The sequence below is a fragment of the Oncorhynchus tshawytscha genome, linkage group LG20, assembly GCF_018296145.1.
Source record: "Oncorhynchus tshawytscha isolate Ot180627B linkage group LG20, Otsh_v2.0, whole genome shotgun sequence".
Lineage (NCBI taxonomy): Eukaryota > Metazoa > Chordata > Actinopteri > Salmoniformes > Salmonidae > Oncorhynchus > Oncorhynchus tshawytscha.
Genome location: NC_056448.1, coordinates 48771759 through 48794472, shown reverse-complemented (window position 1 = coordinate 48794472; position 22714 = coordinate 48771759). Strand labels below are relative to the sequence as shown.

At 46.2% G+C, this 22714-nt stretch overlaps 1 protein-coding gene across 1 annotated transcript in view; it reads right to left on the bottom strand.

Annotated features, from left to right (window-relative positions):
* LOC112238228 (MOB kinase activator 3B) overlaps positions 1 to 19844 on the bottom strand; it is a gene marked incomplete in the record, with an annotated part of 83423 nt that extends 63579 nt beyond the window's left edge. The window contains 1 exon segment of the mRNA XM_042302766.1: positions 19704 to 19844.
* Positions 19845 to 22714: the final 2870 nt, after the last annotated feature.

The following is a 22714-nucleotide window of genomic DNA, read 5'->3' as shown; positions in this document are numbered from 1 at the left end:
CCAGCAGCTTGTCCTAACTGTAACCCAGCAGCTTGTCCTAACCCAGCAGCTTGTCCTAACTGTAAACCAGCAGCTTGTCCTAACCCAGCAGCTTGTCCTAACTTTAACCCAGCAGCTTGTCCTAACTGTAACCCAGCAGCTTGTCCTAACCCAGCAGCTTGTCCTAACTGTAACCCAGCAGCTTGTCCTAACTGTAACCCAGCAGCTTGTCCTAGCTGTAACCCAGCAGCTTGTCCTAACTCTAACCCAGCAGCTTGTCCTAACTGTAACCCAGCAGCTTGTCCTAACCCAGCAGCTTGTCCTAACTGTAACCCAGCAGCTTGTCCTAACCCAGCAGCTTGTCCTAACCCTAACCCAGCAGCTTGTCCTAACTCTAACCCAGCAGCTTGTCCTAACTGTAACCCAGCAGCTTGTCCTAACCCTAACCCAGCAGCTTGTCCTAACTGTAACCCAGTAGCTTGTCCTAGCTGTAACCCAGCAGCTTGTCCTAACTGTAACCCAGCAGCTTGTCCTAACCCAGCAGCTTGTCCTAACTGTAACCCAGCAGCTTGTCCTAACTGTAACCCAGCAGCTTGTCCTAACTGTAACCCAGCAGCTTGTCCTAACCCAGCAGCTTGTCCTAGCTGTAACCCAGCAGCTTGTCCTACCCCAGCAGCTTGTCCTAAGCCAGCAGCTTGTCCTAACTGTAACCCAGCAGCTTGTCCTAACCCAGCAGCTTGTCCTAGCTGTAACCCAGCAGCTTGTCCTAACCCAGCAGCTTGTCCTAACCCTAACCCAGCAGCTTGTCCTAACTGTAACCCAGCAGCTTGTCCTAACCCAGCAGCTTGTCCTAACTGTAAACCAGCAGCTTGTCCTAACCCAGCAGCTTGTCCTAACTTTAACCCAGCAGCTTGTCCTAACTGTAACCCAGCAGCTTGTCCTAACCCAGCAGCTTGTCCTAACTGTAACCCAGCAGCTTGTCCTAACTGTAACCCAGCAGCTTGTCCTAGCTGTAACCCAGCAGCTTGTCCTAACTGTAACCCAGCAGCTTGTCCTAACTGTAACCCAGCAGCTTGTCCTAACTGTAACCCAGCAGCTTGTCCTAACCCATCAGCTTGTCCTAACTGTAACCCAGCAGCTTGTCCTAACCCAGCAGCTTGTCCTAACTGTAACCCAGCAGCTTGTCCTAACTGTAACCCAGCAGCTTGTCCTAACCCATCAGCTTGTCCTAACTGTAACCCAGCAGCTTGTCCTAACCCAGCAGCTTGTCCTAACTGTAACCCAGCAGCTTGTCCTAACTGTAACCCAGCAGCTTGTCCTAACTGTAACCCAGCAGCTTGTCCTAACCCATCAGCTTGTCCTAACTGTAACCCAGCAGCTTGTCCTAACTGTAACCCAGCAGCTTGTCCTAACTGTAACCCAGCAGCTTGTCCTAACCCAGCAGCTTGTCCTAACCCAGCAGCTTGTCCTAACCCAGCAGCTTGTCCTAACCCTAACCCAGCAGCTTGTCCTAACTGTATACCAGCAGCTTGTCCTAACTGTAACCCAGCAGCTTGTCCTAACCCAGCAGCTTGTCCTAACTGTAAACCAGCAGCTTGTCCTAACCCAGCAGCTTGTCCTAACTTTAACCCAGCAGCTTGTCCTAACTGTAACCCAGCAGCTTGTCCTAACCCAGCAGCTTGTCCTAACTGTAACCCAGCAGCTTGTCCTAACTGTAACCCAGCAGCTTGTCCTAGCTGTAACCCAGCAGCTTGTCCTAACTGTAACCCAGCAGCTTGTCCTAACTGTAACCCAGCAGCTTGTCCTAACCCAGCAGCTTGTCCTAACTGTAACCCAGCAGCTTGTCCTAAGCCAGCAGCTTGTCCTAACTGTAACCCAGCAGCTTGTCCTAAGCCAGCAGCTTGTCCTAACTGTAACCCAGCAGCTTGTCCTAACCCAGCAGCTTGTCCTAACCCAGCAGCTTGTCCTAGATGTAACCCAGCAGCTTGTCCTAACCCAGCAGCTTGTCCTAACCCAGAAGCTTGTCCTAGCTGTAACCCAGCAGCTTGTCCTAACCCAGCAGCTTGTCCTAACCCTAACCCAACAGCTTGTCCTAACTGTAACCCAGGAGCTTGTCCTAACCCAGCAGCTTTTCCTAACCCAGCAGCTTGTCCTAACTGTAACCCAGCAGCTTGTCCTAACCCAGCAGCTTGTCCTAGCTGTAACCCAGCAGCTTGTCCTACCCCAGCAGCTTGTCCTAAGCCAGCAGCTTGTCCTAACTGTAAACCAGCAGCTTGTCCTAACCCAGCAGCTTGTCCTAACTGTAACCCAGCAGCTTGTCCTAACTGTAACCCAGCAGCTTGTCCTAACTGTAACCCAGCAGCTTGTCCTAACCCAGCAGCTTGTCCTAACCCTAACCCAGCAGCTTGTCCTAACTGTATACCAGCAGCTTGTCCTAACTGTAACCCAGCAGCTTGTCCTAACTGTAACCCAGCAGCTTGTCCTAACCCAGCAGCTTGTCCTAACTGTAAACCAGCAGCTTGTCCTAACCCAGCAGCTTGTCCTAACTTTAACCCAGCAGCTTGTCCTAACTGTAACCCAGCAGCTTGTCCTAACCCAGCAGCTTGTCCTAACTGTAACCCAGCAGCTTGTCCTAACTGTAACCCAGCAGCTTGTCCTAGCTGTAACCCAGCAGCTTGTCCTAACTCTAACCCAGCAGCTTGTCCTAACTGTAACCCAGCAGCTTGTCCTAACCCAGCAGCTTGTCCTAACTGTAACCCAGCAGCTTGTCCTAACCCAGCAGCTTGTCCTAACCCTAACCCAGCAGCTTGTCCTAACTCTAACCCAGCAGCTTGTCCTAACTGTAACCCAGCAGCTTGTCCTAACCCTAACCCAGCAGCTTGTCCTAACTGTAACCCAGTAGCTTGTCCTAGCTGTAACCCAGCAGCTTGTCCTAACTGTAACCCAGCACCTTGTCCCAACTGTAACCCAACAGCTTGTCCTAACTGTAACCCAGCAGCTTGTCGTAACTGTAAACCAGCAGCTTGTCCTAATCCAGTAGCTTGTCCTAACTGTAACCCAGCAGCTTGTCCTAACTGTAAACCAGCAGCTTGTCCTAACTGTAACCCAGCAGCTTGTCCTAACTGTAACCCAGCAGCTTGTCCTAACCCAGTAGCTTGTCCTAACTGTAACCCAGCAGCTTGTCCTAACCCAGCAGCTTGTCCTAACTGTAACCCAGCAGCTTGTCCTAACTGTAAACCAGCAGCTTGTCCTAACTGTAACCCAGCAGCTTGTCCTAACTGTAACCCAGCAGCTTGTCCTAACTGTAACCCAGCAGCTTGTCCTAACCCAGCAGCTTGTCCTAACTGTAACCCAGCAGCTTGTCCTAACCCAGCAGCTTGTCCTAACCCTAACCCAGCAGCATGATGGATGACTCTGTGATGATGTGTAAAGAGAGGCTGTTCTAATCCGAGCCCTCTGTCAACTCCTCCTCAGGTTACGTTCCAAAGTGTCTCCTTTTCCTATATAGTGCACAAAATGTAGGATCAAAAATAGTGAACTATATAGGGAATAAGGTGCCAATTGGGATGCACACGGTGTAAAGAAAGGTTGTTTAGAGACCACTATGATGACACACCAAATGATGACCACCAATCACTGACCACAATGATGACACACCAAATGATGACCACCAATCACAGACCACGATGATGACCGCCAATCAGAGACCACTATCAAGACACACCAAATGATGACCACCAATCACAGACCACTATGATGACACACACAATGACCACCAATCACAGACCACTATGATGACACATCAAATGATGACCACCAATCAGAGACCACAATGATGAAACACCAAATGCATTTGATGGATCCATTTTGTCTTCTTCTAATACCTCTTCGGGGGAAAGTACTCCAAAAGTAACTGAAAGTAATCAGATTATGTTACTGTCACACCCTGATCTGTGTCGCCTGTCCTTGTCTCCACCCCCCGTCCAGGTGTCGCCCATCTATCCCCAGTGCATTTATACCGGTGTTCTCTGTTTGTCCAGTTCGTCTTGTTTGTCAAGTCAACCAGCGTTTTTGTTCTCCGCTCCTGCTTTTTCCAGTCTCTCCTTTTTCTCGCCCTCCTGGTTTTGACCCTTGCCTGTCCTGACTCTGAGCCCACCTGCTTGACCACTCTGCCTGCCAACCTGTCCCTTTGCCCCAGCTCTGGATTGTTGACCTCTGCCTACCCTGACCCTGACTGCCGTCCAGTACCGCTGCCCCACCTCTGGTTTACTGACCCCTGCCTGCCTTGACCTGTCTATTGCCTGCCCCTGTTGGAATATTAAACCATTGTCAATTCGACGTGTCTGCATCTGGGTTTTAACTTGATTCCTGATTATGTGAACTGGCCATGACTGACCCAGCAGACCTGGGCCAGCTGCACAATGTCATCTCCACTCAAGGATCCACCATCGGTATGCACGAGGAATTGCTTCATGGCCTTGTGGAGGGGGTCCAAACGTTGGCTGAACACTATGACTGGGCGTTGGACAATTAGCTGGAGCAACCCCACAGGTAGTCCGGGACGCCGCCTACCACGGTGGTAACCACACAGCTCCTCAGCTGCTAGCAGCGCCGTCTCATCGATCACTCCACCTTCTCGGGAGCCCCGCTTACCTCTTCCAGATGGAGAGCTGAGCACCCGTCGGGTGTTCCTAGCTCAATGTGCCCTGGTCTTCGAGCTTCAGCCCTCCTCCTTCCCCTCGGATCGCTCCAAGATAGCCTAACTCATCACACTTCTGGGCGAGAGGCCGCCCTGTAGCTAATCCAGGACTCCAGGACTCCCGCAGTGCAGATGATTATGCTGTGGATTTCTGCACGTTGGCAGCGGAGAGTGATTGGAATCAAGAGGCACTGTTCGATATGTTCCTGCACGACGTCTCGGAGGAGGTCAAGGACGAGCTTGCAGCCCGGGAGTTACCGACAGAGCTTGATTCCCTCATCGCTTTGACCATCCGTATCGATGGGCGATTATGGGAATGATGGAGCGAGAGGAAATTGGATTTCGCTCGCACGTCCAGGGATCCCACCTTGCCTCTGAGTCATCCCGGAAGCTACCGACGGTCTCGCTGCTGAGAGAGAATCTGAGGCTTCCAGACCTGCCCAGGGGGCTGGCGACGACAGCCGAGTCACCGCTTCCTGAGCCTATGCCACCAGGCATAGGACCCTTCCCGTCAGTTCGCGGTGGAGGCTGATGCTTCTGATGTCTTGTCCCAACGTTCTGCCCTAGACCTCAAGCTGCATCCCTGTGCCTTCTTATCCCACCGCCTTAATGCCAAGGAAAATAACTACGATGAGGGAAATCATGAGCTTCACACGGTGAAGATGGCGTTGGAGGAATGGAGGCACTGGCAGGAGGAAGCGAAACCCCCATTCATCGTGTGGACTGACCACAAGAACCAGAAGTATCTCCGCACCGCCAAGCGCCTCAACTTTATGTTGTATCACTAGCCACTTTAAACTATGCCACTTTTATGTTTACATACCCTACATTACTCATCTCATTTGTATATACTGTACTCGATACCATCTACTGCATCTTGCCTATGTCCTTCTGTACCATCACTCATTCATATATCTTTATGTACATATTCTTTATCCCTTTACACTTGTGTGTATAAGGTAGTAGTTGTGGAATTGTTAGATTACTCGTTGGTTATTATTGCATTGTCGGAACTAGAAGCACAAGCATTTCGCTACACTCGCATTAACATCTGCTAACCATGTGTATGTGACAAATAAAATTTGATTTGATTTGAACTCCAGGCAAGCCAGATGGGCCCTGCTGTTCACACGGTTCAACTTCTCCCTCTCGTACTGGCCGGGATCCAAGAATGTAAAGCCGGATGCAGTGTCCCGCCGCTATAGCCCCACAGGTACCACCCCGGAGCCGAGACCATCCTTCCCACCTTGTGCCTGGTGACGGCACTCAGCTGGGAAACAGGTCTGGGAGGCGCAGCGGTCCCAGCCGAACCCTGGGTGGGGGCCCTGACAATAGGATGTTTGTGCCTGATGCTGTCCTCTCTGCGGTCCTGGAGTGGGCCCATTCCTCCAGGCTTGCCTGCCACCTGTCGGACCCTGACCTTTGGCCACTTTTGGTGGCCTACTATTGGTCCCCGCGTTTGTCTGCACGGTCGGTGCTCAGAATAAGACTCCTTGGCAAGCTCCCTGGTCTTCTGCAACCACTACCTGTCCCTGACCAACTCTGGTCCCACGTAACCCTGGATTTCACGGGTCTCCCCACGTCTGAGGGAAACACTGCCATCCTGACTGTGGTCGATCGGTTTTCCAAGGCCGCTCACTTCATTCCTCTCCCCAAACTACTCTCGGCCAAGGAGACGGCCCAGCTCATGGTGCAGCACGTCTTCCGGATCCATGGACTGCCCGTGGACATGGTCTCCGACCGGGGGCCTCAGTTCTGATCCCAGTTCTGGAAGGCATTCTGGACCCTCATTGGGTCATCGGCCAGCCTGTTCTCTGGGTTCCATCCCCAGTCCAATGGCCAGTCGGAGCGATCCAACAAGGATCTTGAGACTACTCTGAGCCTGTTCATTCCTTAATGACTGTGGAGTAAGTCTGTTCATTCCTTAATGACTCTGGAGTCAGAGCCTGTTCATTCCTTAATGACTGTGGAGTCAGAGTCTGTTCATTCCTTAATGCCTGTGGAGTCAGAGCCTGTTCATTCCTTAATGACTGTGGAGTCAGTCTGTTCATTCCTTATTGACTGTGGAGTCAGAGTCTGTGCATTCCTTAATGACTGTGGAGTCAGTCTGTTCATTCCTTAATGACTGTGGAGTCAGTCTGTTCATTCCTTAATGACTGTGGAGTCAGAGTCTGTTCATTCCTTAATGACTGTGGAGTCAGTCTGTTCATTCCTTAATGACTGTGGAGTCAGAGCCTCTTCCTTCCTTAATGACTGTGGAGTCAGAGCCTGTTCATTCCTTAATGACTGTGGAGTCAGAGTCTGTTCATTCCTTAATGCCCGTGGAGTCAGAGCCTGTTCATTCCTTAATGACTGTGGAGTCAGTCTGTTCATTCCTTAATGACTGTGGAGTCAGTCTGTTCATTCCTTAATGACTGTGGAGTCAGAGTCTGTTCATTCCTTAATGACGGTGGAGTCAGTCTGTTCATTCCTTAATGACTGTGGAGTCAGTCTGTTCATTCCTGAAAGACTGTGGAGTCAGAGCCTGTTCATTCCTTAATGACTGTGGAGTCAGAGCCTCTTCCTTCCTTAATGACTGTGGAGTCAGTCTGTTCATTCCTGAAAGACTGTGGAGTCAGAGCCTGTTCATTCCTTAATGACTGTGGAGTCAGAGCCTCTTCCTTCCTTAATGACTGTGGAGTCAGTCTGTTCATTCCTTAATGACTGTAAAGTCAGAGTCTGTTCATTCCTTAATGACTGTGGAGTCAGAGCATGTTCCTTCCTTAATGACTGTGGAGTCAGAGCCTGTTCATTCCTTAATGACAGTGGAGTCAGAGTCTGTTCATTCCTTAATGACTGTGGAGTCAGAGCCTGTTCATTTCTTAATGACTGTGGAGTCAGTCTGTTCATTCCTTAATGACTGTGGAGTCAGAGCCTGTTCATTTCTTAATGACTGTGGAGTCAGTCTGTTCATTCCTTAATGACTGTGGAGTCAGTCTGTTCATTCCTTAATGACTGTGGAGTCAGTCTGTTCATTCCTTAATGACTGTGGAGTCAGTCTGTTCATTCCTTAATGACTGTGGAGTCAGAGTCTGTTCATTCCTTAATGACTGTGGAGTCAGTCTGTTCATTCCTTAATGACTGTGGAGTCAGTCTGTTCATTCCTTAATGACTGTAAAGTCAGAGTCTGTTCATTCCTTAATGACTGTGGAGTCAGAGCATGTTCCTTCCTTAATGACTGTGGAGTCAGAGCCTGTTCATTCCTTAATGACAGTGGAGTCAGAGTCTGTTCATTCCTTAATGACTGTGGAGTCAGTCTGTTCATTCCTTAATGACTGTGGAGTCAGAGCCTGTTCATTTCTTAATGACTGTGGAGTCAGTCTGTTCATTCCTTAATGACTGTGGAGTCAGTCTGTTCATTCCTTAATGACTGTGGAGTCAGTCTGTTCATTCCTTAATGACTGTGGAGTCAGTCTGTTCATTCCTTAATGACTGTGGAGTCAGAGTCTGTTCATTCCTTAATGACTGTGGAGTCAGTCTGTTCATTCCTTAATGACTGTGGAGTCAGTCTGTTCATTCCTTAATGACTGTGGAGTCAGAGTCTGTTCATTCCTTAATGACTGTGGTAGGGATGCTGTTATGGGTTTATGGTCTACACGTGGTTGTGACGCCGGTTGGACTTACTGCCAAATTCTCTAAAATGACTTGGAGGCGGGTTATGGTAGAGAAATTAACATTCAATTATATGGCAACAGCTCTGGTGGACATTCCTGCAGTCCAAGGCACAAGGTGCACCTGTGTAATGATCATGCTGTTTAATCAACTTCTTGATATGCCACACCTGTCAGGTGAATGAATTATCTTGGCAAAGGAGAAATGCTCACTGATTTCTGAACAACATTTTAGAGAAATAAGCTTTTTGTGCTTATGAAACATTTCTGGGATTTCAGCTCATGAAACATAGGACCAACACTTAACATGTTGCGTTTATATTTTTGTTCAGTATAGAACCAGATAACGCCGTCGTCAGAATGTAACTGTCTCAAAGAGAGAACAAACATTAGAATCAAAGGCATATGGTAAACGCTTCATGTTCAATATTTGAATGCTTAATTTAGAGTTAAATATTTGTGATCGTAGCTCTGTTCTCTGATCTGGATATTTCTCTTTCAAAATTCTTTCAATTTTGTTAAACCTGCTAGAGTCTACACACACGTTAAACCTGCTAGAGTCTACACACACGTTAAACCTGCTAGAGTCTACACACGTGTTAAACCTGCTAGAGTCTACACACGTTAAACCTGCTAGTCTACACACGTGTTAAACCTGCTAGAGTAGTCTACACACATGTTAAACCTGCTAGTCTACACACGTGTTAAACCTGCTAGAGTAGTCTACACACATGTTAAACCTGCTAGTCTACACACATGTTAAACCTGCTAGAGTCTACACACATGTTAAACCTGCTAGAGTCTACACACATGTTAAACCTGCTAGAGTCTACACACACGTTAAACCTGCTAGAGTCTACACACACGTTAAACCTGCTAGAGTCTACACACATGTTAAACCTGCTAGAGTCATTTGGGAAATGGGAGAACATATAGAACTGGAGGTAATACTGATGATGATGATGTAGTAGTAAAACACTAAACCACAGGGGTAGTACCTCTACATAGCGCTGAGTGAACAATGATTAAACTAGTAAAACACTAAACCACAGGGGTAGTGCCTCTACATAACGCTGAGTGAACAATGATCAAACTAGTAAAACACTAAACCACAGGGGTAGTGCCTCTACATAGCGCTGAGTGACCAATGATTAAACTAGTAAAACACTAAACCACAGGGGTAGTGCCTCTACATAGCGCTGAGTGAACAATGATCAAACTAGTAAAACACTAAACCACAGGGGTAGTACCTCTACATAGCGCTGAGTGAACAATGATCAAACTAGTAAAACACTAAACCACAGGGGTAGTGCCTCTACATAGCGCTGAGTGAACAATGATCAAACTAGTAAAACACTAAACCACAGGGGTAGTGCCTCTACATAGCGCTGAGTGAACAATGATTAAACTCCCGGTCTCTCTGGATCTAGACCTGTGATTGGTCCAACTGAAAAGTCCAGGGCAGTGACCGTGGATTACTGTGAGGATTATTAACAATGAAGTCTTCATTTGTAGCTCTTTAATTCACACCGGTGTCATCATGCATTCCACTGGGGACTGGCTGTATCAGCACTCAGTCCGTTTGTTGTCCTTCCACTGCCTCAGATCTCGACAACGATAAGTCCTCAGCAAACAACAGACAGGGTATAGAACATCCTAATGTATTGCAATCCATCTGGTCTCTATTGAAATGATGTGAGGAATCCACATGATTTTTATTAGCTTTTCTCACAGATTACAGTTTGCTTTGTAGATAGCGAAGATTACATCTGCAATGTGTTGAAAAGGCCTGGCAAGTAAACAATTACATGTATACTAAAGAACATTATCCTGCACTGATAAAGGCTCTTAAAGGGTTCTGCCTGAGCTCTTAAGGGCCCCACACAGTCTACGCAACAGATCCTCAACACGGTCCGTAGCACCGTGTGAATAGACGGTGAAATCACTGTGGAGAGCCATTTAAGTTTTCTTGGAGAACTCTGGCCCGATAAAGAATATTTGAGTTAAGTTAAGGGTTCCTGACGTGGCATCTACGGTTCTTCAGAATTCAAAAAGTTTGATTCAAGGATTTTTCGGTATTTTTTAAAACTGTTTTCTACATTGTATAAAAATAGTGAAGACATGAGGACCCCCACAGGAAAGGAAGACCCAGAGTTACCTCTGATGCAGAGGATAAGTTCATTAAAGTTACCAACCTACAAAAACTGCAGCCCAAATAAATGCTTTACAGAGTTCAAGTAACAGACACATCTCAACATCAACTGTTCAGAGGAGACTGTGTGAATCAGGCCTTCATGGTCGAAATGCTGCAAAGTAACCACTACTTAAGGACACCAATAATAAGAAGAGACTTGCTTGGGCCAAGAAACACAAGCAATGGACATTAGACCGGTGGAAATTTGTCCTTCGTTCTGATAAGTTCAAATTTGAGATTTTTGGTTCCAACCGCCATGTCTTTGTGAGACGTAGAGTAGGTGAACGGATTATCTCCGCATGTGTGGTTCCCACCGTGAAGCATGGAGGAGGAGGTGTGATGGTGCCTTGCTGGTGACACTGTCAGTGATTTATTTAGAATTCAAGGCACATAACCAGCATGGCTACCACAGCATTCTGCAGCGATACACCATCACATCTGGTTTGGGCTTCGTGGGACCATCATTTGTTTTTCAACAGGACAATGACCCATAAGGCTGCGTTGAGATAATGACTTATCAATGACCCACAGCTCTACCGTTGTCTCGCTGAGTCGTCGTCATGCTTTAGTAAATGTACATTATACAAGGGCCGTTGGTAGACACAATATAAGTAGCAGAATCTATGTCCTTCTTACTGCCATGAATGCCTCTGCTGATCCTGCAGATATTGTTTGCAGCAATCGTGTGCCTATTGACCAGATTTATGCTGTTAGCAATGAGGCGGTGTGCCCTAGGAGGAACCCCACTGTGTGCAGCTCACCCTGCACTAACATGAATAACATTAGCATATCTACTTCTGCTAAGCCTCCCAGTAAAGCAATGAAAATAAGCAAGCATCCCAGAAAAAGGCTCAAAATAGCCCACGTTATAACATATGTAGCTTAAGAAACAAGGTTCATGAAATTAATAACTTGCTAGTAACAGATGACATTCATATTTGGAATATCACTGAAACTCACTTAGTTAATACCTTTACAGGCAACATCCGCATCGAGCTAAAGGCTGCGTTCAAGCAGCGGGACAGAGGTGCTTTCAAGGTGCGGCGGGTAGCCTAGTGGTTAGAGTGTAGAGGCGGCAGGTAGCCTAGTGGTTAGAGTGTAGAGGTGGTAGGTAGCCTAGTGGTTAGAGTGTAGAGGAGGCAGGTAGTCTAGTGGTTAGAGTGTAGAGGCGGCAGGTAGCCTAGCGGTTAGAGTGTAGAGGCGGCAGGTAGCCTAGTGGTTAGAGTGTAGAGGAGGCAGGTAGCCTAGTGGTTAGAGTGTAGAGGCGGCAGGTAGCTTAGTGGTTAGAGTGTAGAGGAGGCGGGTAGGCTAGTGGTTAGAGCATTGGGCCAGTAACCGAAAGGTTGCTAGATCAAATCCCCGAGCTGACAAGGTAAAAATCTGTCATTCTGCCCCTGAAGAAGGCAGTTCAACAACCCATATTCTGGACAAAAACTGACAAATGTAACTAAAGCTGGGAATTTCAATATAATCAAACTAGAAACGGAAATTATCACAAGTCAATCATAACGTGACTAATAGGTTAGAGTATCTATTTATGTAGCAAGATAAAAACACGGAGCCTAACGTTAGCTAGAGCGCTAGCTGCTAGGAGGATGTTGTGTCATTGGAGGAGTGGGTGATTTGTTATCCCTCATATCGTTTTTCGGTGACTATACACAGCTGGTGATGCAGGTGTCATTTGGTTAGCTAGACATGTGAATCGCTTCGCTAGCTAGCTATGCTGAGCTTGAACGACTGTTATCCAGTTAGCATATCTCTTCCATTTGCAAATCCATTCTGGCTGTCTCTATCAGATCCTCCTCTCCACCCTCTCACGGCTGGGCGTCTCAGACTCTATCAGATCCTCCTCTCCACCCTCTCAGGGCTGGGCGTCTCAGGCCCAGCCCTGAGAGGGTGGAGAGGAGGATCTGATGGAGCCTGAGACGCCCAGCCCTGAGAGGATGGAGAGGAGGATCTGATGGTTCTGTGTCGAAGGCAGCAGATAGATCTAGGAGGATGAGAACAGAGGAGAGAGAGAGTCAGCTTTGGCAGAGAGATGAAGAGCAGTCTCGGTTGAGTGACCTGTCTTGAAGCCTGACTGGTTAGGGTCAAGAAGACCATTCTGAGAGAGATAGCGAGAGAGTTGGACAGAGACGCCACGTAAAAAAAAAAAATCTTTAAATAAAGAAGGGATACCGGACTAGTTTTTGACGTCAGAGGAGTCGAGTGTTGGTTTCTCTTGAGGAGGGGAGCGACTCGGGCCATTTTGAAGTCAGAGGGGATGCAGAAAGTAGTCAGGGATGAGTTAATGAGGGAAGTGAGGAATGTCAGAAGGTCTCCAGAGATGGTCTGGAGAAGGGAGGAGGGCAATGGCTATAAAGAGAAGCCAAAAGGTTTTTGAAGAGAAGCTATAAACATTCCAGGACAATGCCTGTTGGGGCTCCCTACACTCTACCAAAAGGGTTATTCAGCTGTCCCCATTGGAGAACCCTTTTTGGTTGCAGGTAAAACCTTTTTTGGTTCCAGATAGAACCCTTTTGGCTCCAGGTAGAACCATTTTGGGTTCCATGTAGAGCCCTCTGTGGAAAGGGTTCTACATGGTACCCAAAACAGTTATACTTGGAACCAAAAGGGTTCTACCTGGAACCAACAAGGATTTTTCAAAGGGTTCTCTCCTATGGGGACAGTCAAAGATCCCTTTTAGGTTCTAGATAGCACCTCTTTTTTCTCAAAGTGTAGCAGTGGCCTGCTGGTCGGGAGGGACAGCTCTGTGTTTGAATGAGACAGGTCTGTTTGAGGTACTCAAGATGGGATAGAGAGCAACATAAAGCCATGTCATCCTCCTCACTGGAATGTGCTTCCAACATCCACCGACCAGTGTTGGATGACTGACTTTCAGATAAGCAACACCCTCATTCACTCTTAACCACAATGTATCCCACCCTCACTCAAGATCAGGGATGTCAACATCTACCCCACCCTCACTCAACATCAGGCACGTCAACATCAGGCACGTCAACAACATCTACCCCACCCTCACTCAACATCAGGCACGTCAACAACATCTACCCCACCCTCACTCAACATCAGGCACGTCAACAACATCTACCCCACCCTCACTCAACATCAGGCACGTCAACAACATCTACCCCACCCTCACTCAACATCAGGCACGTCAACAACATCTATCCCACCCTCACTCAACATCAGGCACGTCAACAACATCTATCCCACCCTCACTCAACATCAGGCACATCAACAACATCTACCCCACCCTCACTCAACATCAGGCACGTCAACAACATCTACCCCACCCTCACTCAACATCAGGCACGTCAACAACATCTACCCCACCCTCACTCATCAGTCAGACACGTCAACAACATCTACCCCACCCTCACTCAACATCAGGCACGTCAACAACATCTACCCCACCCTCACTCATCAGTCAGACACGTCAACAACATCTACCCCACCCTCACTCATCAGTCAGACACGTCAACAACATCTACCCCACCCTCACTCAACATCAGGCACATCAACAACATCTACCCCACCCTCACTCAACATCAGGCACGTCAACAACATCTACCCCACCCTCACTCAACATCAGTCAGACACGTCAACAACATCTACCCCACCCTCACTCAACATCAGGCACATCAACAACATCTACCCCACCCTCACTCAACATCAGGCACGTCAACAACATCTACCCCACCCTCACTCAACATCAGGCACGTCAACAACATCTACCCCACCCTCACTCAACATCAGGCACATCAACAACATCTACCCCACCCTCACTCAACATCAGGCACGTCAACAACATCTACCCCACCCTCACTCAACATCAGGCACATCAACAACATCTACCCCACCCTCACTCAACATCAGGCACGTCAACAACATCTACCCCACCCTCACTCAACATCAGGCACATCAACAACATCTACCCCACCCTCACTCAACATCAGGCACGTCAACAACATCTACCCCACCCTCACTCAACATCAGGCACGTCAACAACATCTACCCCACCCTCACTCAACATCAGGCACGTCAACAACATCTACCCCACCCTCACTCAACATCAGGCACGTCAACATCAGGCACGTCAACAACATCTACCCCACCCTCACTCAACATCAGGCACGTCAACAACATCTACCCCACCCCACTCAACATCAGGCACATCAACAACATCTACCCCACCCTCACTCAACATCAGGCACGTCAACAACATCTACCCCACCCTCACTCAACATCAGGCACGTCAACAACATCTACCCCACCCTCACTCAACATCAGGCACATCAACAACATCTACCCCACCCTCACTCAACATCAGGCACATCAACATCAGGCACGTCAACAACATATATCCAACAACGTTTTTCCAAAGGAAAGTAAGCTGAAGAGCTACACTTTTGTCGGTGCACAAAAATGACTATAGGTTGAATGATATGTTGTCCCTCTCTGTGCTGTTGTTGAGATGGGTTGAGTGATGGTTGCTGTGGTGCCCAAGGTTAGCCACAGTTCCCCCTATACTACAGTATATGCCATGGACCAGAATATTGTCCAGCTGTGTCAGATGACAGTGTGTCTTTAATGCTTTACAGTGCTTAGGGCTTTTGTCTACATATCCAGATGTCGCTCCTAAAAGCTGGATGTAGGACCATTTAATCTTCCTGTCACAGTAAAGCATTAAAACCTACTCTGTCCCTGTCATACATGTCTTTTATATGAGCAGAGCGGAGAGCAGCGTTAAAAGTGTGAGTCAAAACTCATCGAGCCACGTGCTTCCTCAAAACAACTGACGTACCATGCATCAAGCTCTGCCACGGTACCCAGGGGAGGACTTCTAGAGCATGTAGCTAGTTCGAAAAGGGGAATACAAGGTCAAAGTGTGTTGCAAAGTAGGTTAACTGTTCTACTGTATCCTTGTCATTAATGACTCATACCAATGGTATAGCACCCAGTATGACTCATAGAGGTGTTATAGCACCCATTATGACTCATAGAGGTGTTATAGCACCCAGTATGACTCATAGCAATGGTATAGCACCCATTATGACTCATAGAGGTGTTATAGCACCCAGTATGACTCATAGCAATGGTATAGCACCCAGTATGACTCATAGAGGTGTTATAGCACCCAGTATGACTCATAGCAATGGTATAGCACCCAGTATGACTCATAGAGGTGTTATAGCACCCATTATGACTTATAGCAATGGTATAGCACCCAGTATGACTTATAGCAATGGTATAGCACCCAGTATGACTCATAGAGGTGGTATAGCACCCATTATGACTCATAGAGGTGTTATAGCACCCATTATGACTTATAGCAATGGTATAGCACCCAGTATGACTTATAGCAATGGTATAGCACCCAGTATGACTCATAGAGGTGGTATAGCACCCAGTATGACTTATAGCAATGGTATAGCACCCAGTATGACTCATAGAGGTGTTATAGCACCCATTATGACTCATAGAGGTGTTATAGCACCCATTATGACTTATAGCAATGGTATAGCACCCAGTATGACTTATAGCAATGGTATAGCACCCAGTATGACTCATAGAGGTGGTATAGCACCCAGTATGACTTATAGCAATGGTATAGCACCCAGTATGACTTATAGCAATGGTATAGCACCCAGTATGACTCATAGAGGTGTTATAGCACCCAGTATGACTCATAGCAATGGTATAGCACCCAGTATGACTCATAGAGGTGTTATAGCACCCATTATGACTCATAGCAATGTTATAGCACCCAGTATGACTCATAGCAATGGTATAGCACCCAGTATGACTCATAGAGGTGTTATAGCACCCAGTATGACTCATAGAGGTGTTATAGCACCCAGTATGACTCATAGAGGTGTTATAGCACCCATTATGACTCATAGAGGTGTTATAGCACCCAGTATGACTCATAGCAATGGTATAGCACCCAGTATGACTCATAGAGGTGTTATAGCACCCAGTATGACTCATAGCAATGGTATAGCACCCAGTATGACTCATAGAGGTGTTATAGCACCCATTATGACTTATAGCAATGGTATAGCACCCAGTATGACTTATAGCAATGGTATAGCACCCAGTATGACTTATAGCAATGGTATAGCACCCAGTATGACTCATAGAGGTGGTATAGCACCCAGTATGACTCATAGAGGTGTTATAGCACCCATTATGACTTATAGCAATGGTATAGCACCCAGTATGACTCATAGCAATGGTATAGCACCCAGTATGACTCATAGCAATGTTATAGCACCCAGTATGAACCATAGCAATGTTATAGCACCCAGTATGACTTATAGCAATGGTATAGCACCCATTATGACTCATAGCAATGTTATAGCACCCAGTATGACTCATAGAGGTGTTATAGCACCCATTATGACACATAGCAATGGTTATAGCACCCATTATGACTCATAGAGGTGTTATAGCACCCAGTATGACTCATAGCAATTGTATAGCACCCAGTATGACTCATAGAGGTGTTATAGCACCCATTATGACTCATAGAGGTGTTATAGCACCCATTATGACTCATAGCAATGTTATAGCACCCAGTATGACTCATAGAGGTGTTATAGCACCCATTATGACTCATAGCCATGTTATAGCACCCAGTATGACTCATAGCAATATTATAGCACCCCTTATGACTCATAGAGGTGTTATAGCACCCATTATGACTCATGGCAATGTTATAGCACCCATTATGACTCATAGCAATGTTATAGCACCCAGTATGACTTGTAGAGGAGTTATAGCACCCATTATGACTTGTAGAGGAGTTATAGCACCCATTATGACTTGTAGAGGAGTTATGGCACCCATTATGACTTGTAGAGGAGTTATAGCACCCATGATGACTCATAGCAATGTTATAGCACCCATTATGACTTGTAGAGGAGTTATAGCACCCATTATGACTCATAGCAAGGTTATAGCACCCATTATGCATATCTTTTAAATAACTCTAACAAAGATGTGAGAGTGTCTGATATAAGCTTGAATCAGTCATATATATACACACCACACTATAGAGTCCATGTTGAGTCCAACTCTATAACCACGTAACTGTCTCTTTTTTTTACCTTTATTTAACTGGGCAAGTCAGTTAAGAACAAATTCTTATTTTCGATGACGGCCTAGGAACAGTGGGTTAACTGCCTTGTTCAGTGGCAGAACGACAGATTTTTACCTTGTCAGCTCGGGGGTTTGATCTTGCAACCTTTCGGGTTACTGGCCCAACACTCTAACCGCTAGGCTACGCCCCTCTGTGCTTGGTACTTCTGAAACCAATCCGTTCTCACACATTCCTTTCCCCTGAGACCTTCAACACACAACTTATTCAAACAAATCACTGTTGAAGTGGAATACAAGGTAGGTCTAGTCACTGTAGTGACCAGGTTTTGTCTCACTTTGGCATTTATACACCTTTGCACATTATCAGTAAGTTACTCTCTGAACTGCAGGTACTTTCAGATAGTGGTGTTTTTTCAGGGGAGGAGAGTCTAGGTGTTTTCCATGTCTGATCTGGAAATGCAACAGAAGGGAATTTTCCAGTCCTGTAACATAGAATATGTGGCTAAAATGAAAGAACAAACGTGCCAATGCAACAAGTGAAAGGCAGGAAACGGCAGAGAAAGAGAGAATAGCCTGCCGAATGTGAGTGATCTGCCAGACACTGATGCCCGTTCTTCCTGCCCCATAGGGCATCAGTTAGGGAGGAGAACGACGAGTCCTTTCACTCATAAGCTGCACGCAGCCGTCAGGAGCACGTTAGGAGCACAAACGTGAGCACGTTAGGAGCACGTTAGGAGCACGTTAGGAGCACGTTAGGAGCACGTTAGGAGCACGTTAGGAGCATGTTAGGAGCACATTAGGAGCACGTTAGGAGCACAAACGTGAGCACGTTAGGAGCACATTAGGAGCACGTTAGGAGCACGTTAGGAGCATGTTAGGAGCATGTTAGGAGCATGTTAGGAGCACGTTGGGACAGGAGTAGCCCGCTGAAAAACAGCTGATCGAGGAGGAGTATGCTCCAGTGACAATTCCACATGGACAGTTTCAGGTTTTTTCGTTTCAGATTGAAAGAGAAAGTGTTATAATGAGAGTCACGGTACAGAGGAGTTATTACATAACAGGACTTTGAAACGGTAAAGCAACAATGACAGCAGGCCCGAGAGCAACATGAGTTAGTCAGCAGCTTTATACACGTCAGGGGTACACAGTAGAGAGGGAGGTACAACAGTACACTGATATGTCCAGCCATAAGAGTAGTAAACTCTACCAAGGGGGACTATACATGGATATCCACTCCATCTCTAACTAACCCACAAGCTACTTCTTCTTAGGCACGAGGGAACAAACCAGAGGGACACAATTCTAATTCTTAATTGAAACTAAATTGGTATACTGTATAAATTGGTCAATGAGAGCACTGAGCATGTAGCCTGGTTTATACTGTGCATGTAGGAAGGCAGGTTGTGTGAATCATTCAATCCCTCTTTCTATCCGTAGTCAGGAGGCAGTCATTTATTGTTTTCATCCATTGTCATTATACTCCATGTGCTCAATAGTCTGAATTAGTGGTCCTTTGTGACCAGTAGCCTACTACCATTATTGTACATCGACGCAATTAAACCTGTACGCACTGAAACATTTTACTTTATTTCAGGTTGAACATTCATTTGAAGAAAGACAAAAGGTGTATTAATTTCAACAGAACAGAGTCAACACAGGCTTGAATAAGAGGCTACTAGAAAAGTACAGTTGTTCAAATCCATAGGGTAATATTATTATCAGATTTAGGCACTGTTCTTTCTCGAGATTGGATACTCCAGAAAATGAGAAGGGAAAAATATTTAGGCTACTGAAAGGCGAAAATTACATTAAAGCAAACTCGCAAATGTATGAATAAATCGAGGAGAATGCATAATGAAATGTAACACATTCATCCTACTCAAATCGTGAACAGCTATTGAACGTTGAAACGTTGTAACATCAAAGGGCCGAAACTTTGGTTGAAACAAGCAACGCAACAAAGTAACGTTATACTTGGATGACCAGAGTACAACTGCATTCATTCAATACCCTTTAAAGTGCTATTTAAAAACATAAAACATGCTTTATATATTTTTGCGCGTATCGTCCTTACCTGGACATTTGCTAAATCCAACCATATGCTCTCCGGCCGTGGTTCGAGTACAGTTCCCAACACACAAATGTATCCCGCTCGTGCTTCCCACAGCCAGGGAGGAAAACCCGTGTGGAATAACACGAACCAATAGCAACGCTATGAGGAGGAGCGCGTGAGGGCCACTGGATACAAACCCAGGTTGCGTTTACAATAAGTGAGGAAAGCCAAACAGGTTACTCGTTTACATTTATAAATTGAATTGCAATATCGGCTGTTATAAAATAAAATAAAGTTAATTTATTACAGTTTAACAACCACGGTTTGAAAAGGGTCTTGTTACAAACTAATTTACATGTCCTACTGTACTTGTGTTTTAACAACAGTGCCATCTCGTGCTGAAACTAGAGAAACACTATTTTACAAAGTCATCTGGTGATGTAAAAAAATAATTACCTGCACAATATCAGCATGCGTTATATTCTGTGATTACTTGACATTGGGCACCTCCAGTGCATTGAAACGTTGTCGACCTCCGACCTGTGCGAAGCAGTAATGAGTGATTGGAGGTGCAGAATAGGCTCTTTTTTCCCCTGGTTGCTTCTACATTTTTATTTAGACATTTTTTGGAAGTACATGCCGGCTGTAATGGGAGTAAATGAAGATAGTTGCTCAGCGAAACTCCATATTTTGTGAGTAACAAACTTGTTTTGACATTGTAACGTTTGCAGAGCTGTCTAATGGGAGTTTTAATCTGAGCTTCCTGGGCGTTTCTTTCCCCCAACGCAGTTAAACCAAAACCACGCCCCTTTATTCAGAGGAGCGTTCTACTACACTCCCATTGGCTAGCTAGTGATGTCTCACTCACAGGCGATCAGCGCAGAGACAGTGACCTTCCAAGATAAGGATGGAAAGTGTAATTTAACAATTAGCTGCCTGACGTAATGAAGGCCTGTTATTATCATGTTTGGTATCATTTGCCCATGTATTTATTTTCAGAGTTTCAATGAGTTGTTAAAATGTGTCAAATGTGTCTTTTGAATTCCCTCCATTAAAGGTCAGCTAAGTGAACCTAGGCTACTTAATAATGTTACTAGCTCGGTATTTAAAGTTGTTATATTATCATTAGTAAGTATATTATCAGGTAAAAGCATGTGCTTATTATTCATAATTTCTTAAATATTTATTAGCTAATCATTCAGTCATATACGCTATGCTACAGCCATTGAATCTGTCCTTGAGCGTTAAAGGTACGGTAATGGCTAGCTCTGTCTACGATATTATGTTATTATATTTTTCAATCTTGAAATTTCAAGGGCAACTGTTATTAATCAGTGACTGAACTTTCGCGCTACATGATATTCACTTCCGGACTTGGAGAGCGCTCAAAGCGTGGAGTGGTTTTGGCTTAATAACTGTGTTGGGAAAGAGAGACGGGGGCGTTAGAGGAGACACGTCATAATCATAGTCGAGATCTCTAAAGGCCAGTTTATGGTGCTTTCAAGAAAACTGGGAACTCGGGGGGGAAAAAACGAGGTTGAATCATGCGTTCAGTGATCTTTAGGTCGGAAAGCCAGAGCTCTAGAAATAGAACAGAGTTGAACATTCAAAACAAATTTTTACCCTGTCGGAGCTCGTTATTTTCCGATTTCCTAGTTTTCTTGAACGTTCTGAGAATTCCCAGTTCCGAGTTATTTTGAACGTAGCATTATAATTGGTCTATCGACATGTCTGTAGACCAGGACTCTCCAACACCGTTCCCAGAGAGCTACCGACCGTCCTGTAGGTTTTCACTCCAACCCTAATCTAGAACACCTGATTCTAATAATTAGCTGGTTGATAAACTGAATCAGGTTAGTTCCAACTGGGGTTTGTAGTATGATCTAAAATAAGGATGCGCGACAACGAGGTTCTAGCTCCAGCCTGTTTATTAACCTAACCCTCGCATGTCCTACATAGGTACGGATACCCCCAAGGGACATCCTACTACAGGGTTGATGCAAAACCCTACAGGAGGGTGGCGCTCCAGGAACAGGGTTGGAAAAATTCCCTAGAAAGACAGGAACCTAGGAAGAAACCTAGAGAGGAACCAGGCTCTGAGGGGTGGCCAGTCCTCTTCTGGCTGTTCCAGGTAGAGAGGAACCAGGCTCTGAGGGGTGGAGATTATAAACCTAGAGAGGAACCAGGCTCTGAGGGGTGGCCAGTCCTTATAAACCAGGTAGAGAGGAACCAGGCTCTGAGGGGTGGAGATTATAAACCTAGAGAGGAACCAGGCTCTGGGGGTCAGTCCTCTTCTGGCTGATTATAAACCTAGAGAGGAACCAGGCTCTGAGGGGTTGTCAGTCCTCTTCTGGCTGTACCAGGTAGAGAGGAACCAGGCTCTGAGGGGTGGAGATTATAAACCTAGAGAGGAACCAGGCTCTGAGGGGTGGTCAGTCCTCTTCTGGCTGTGCTTGGTGGAGATTTTAGGAGTACATGGCCATCAGCGTCTCCTGACCCCTCCTGTCTCAGCCTCCAGTATTTATGCTGCAGTAGTTTATGTGTCGGGGGGCTAGGGTCAATTTGTTATATCTGGAGTACTTATCCTGTCCTATTCGGTGTCCTGTGTGAATTTAAGTGTGCTCTCTCTAATTCTCTCTTTCTCTCTCTCTCTCGGAGGACCTGAGCCCTAGGATCACGCCTCAGGACTACCTGACATGACGACTCCTTGCTGTCCCCAGTACACCTGGCTGTGCTGCTGCTCCAGTTTCAACTGTTCTGCCTTATTATTATTGGACCATGCTGGTCATTTATGAACATTTGAACATCTTGGCCATGTTCTGTTATAAACTCCACCCGGCGCAGCCAGAAGAGGACTGGCAACCCCACATAGCCTGGTTCCTATCTAGGTTTCTTCCTAGGTTTTGGTCTTTCTAGGGAGTTTTTCCTAGCCACCGTGCTTCTACACCTGCATTGCTTGCTGTTTGGGGTTTTAAGCTGGGTTTCTGTACAGTACTTTGAGATATCAGCTGATGTACGAAGAGCTATATAAA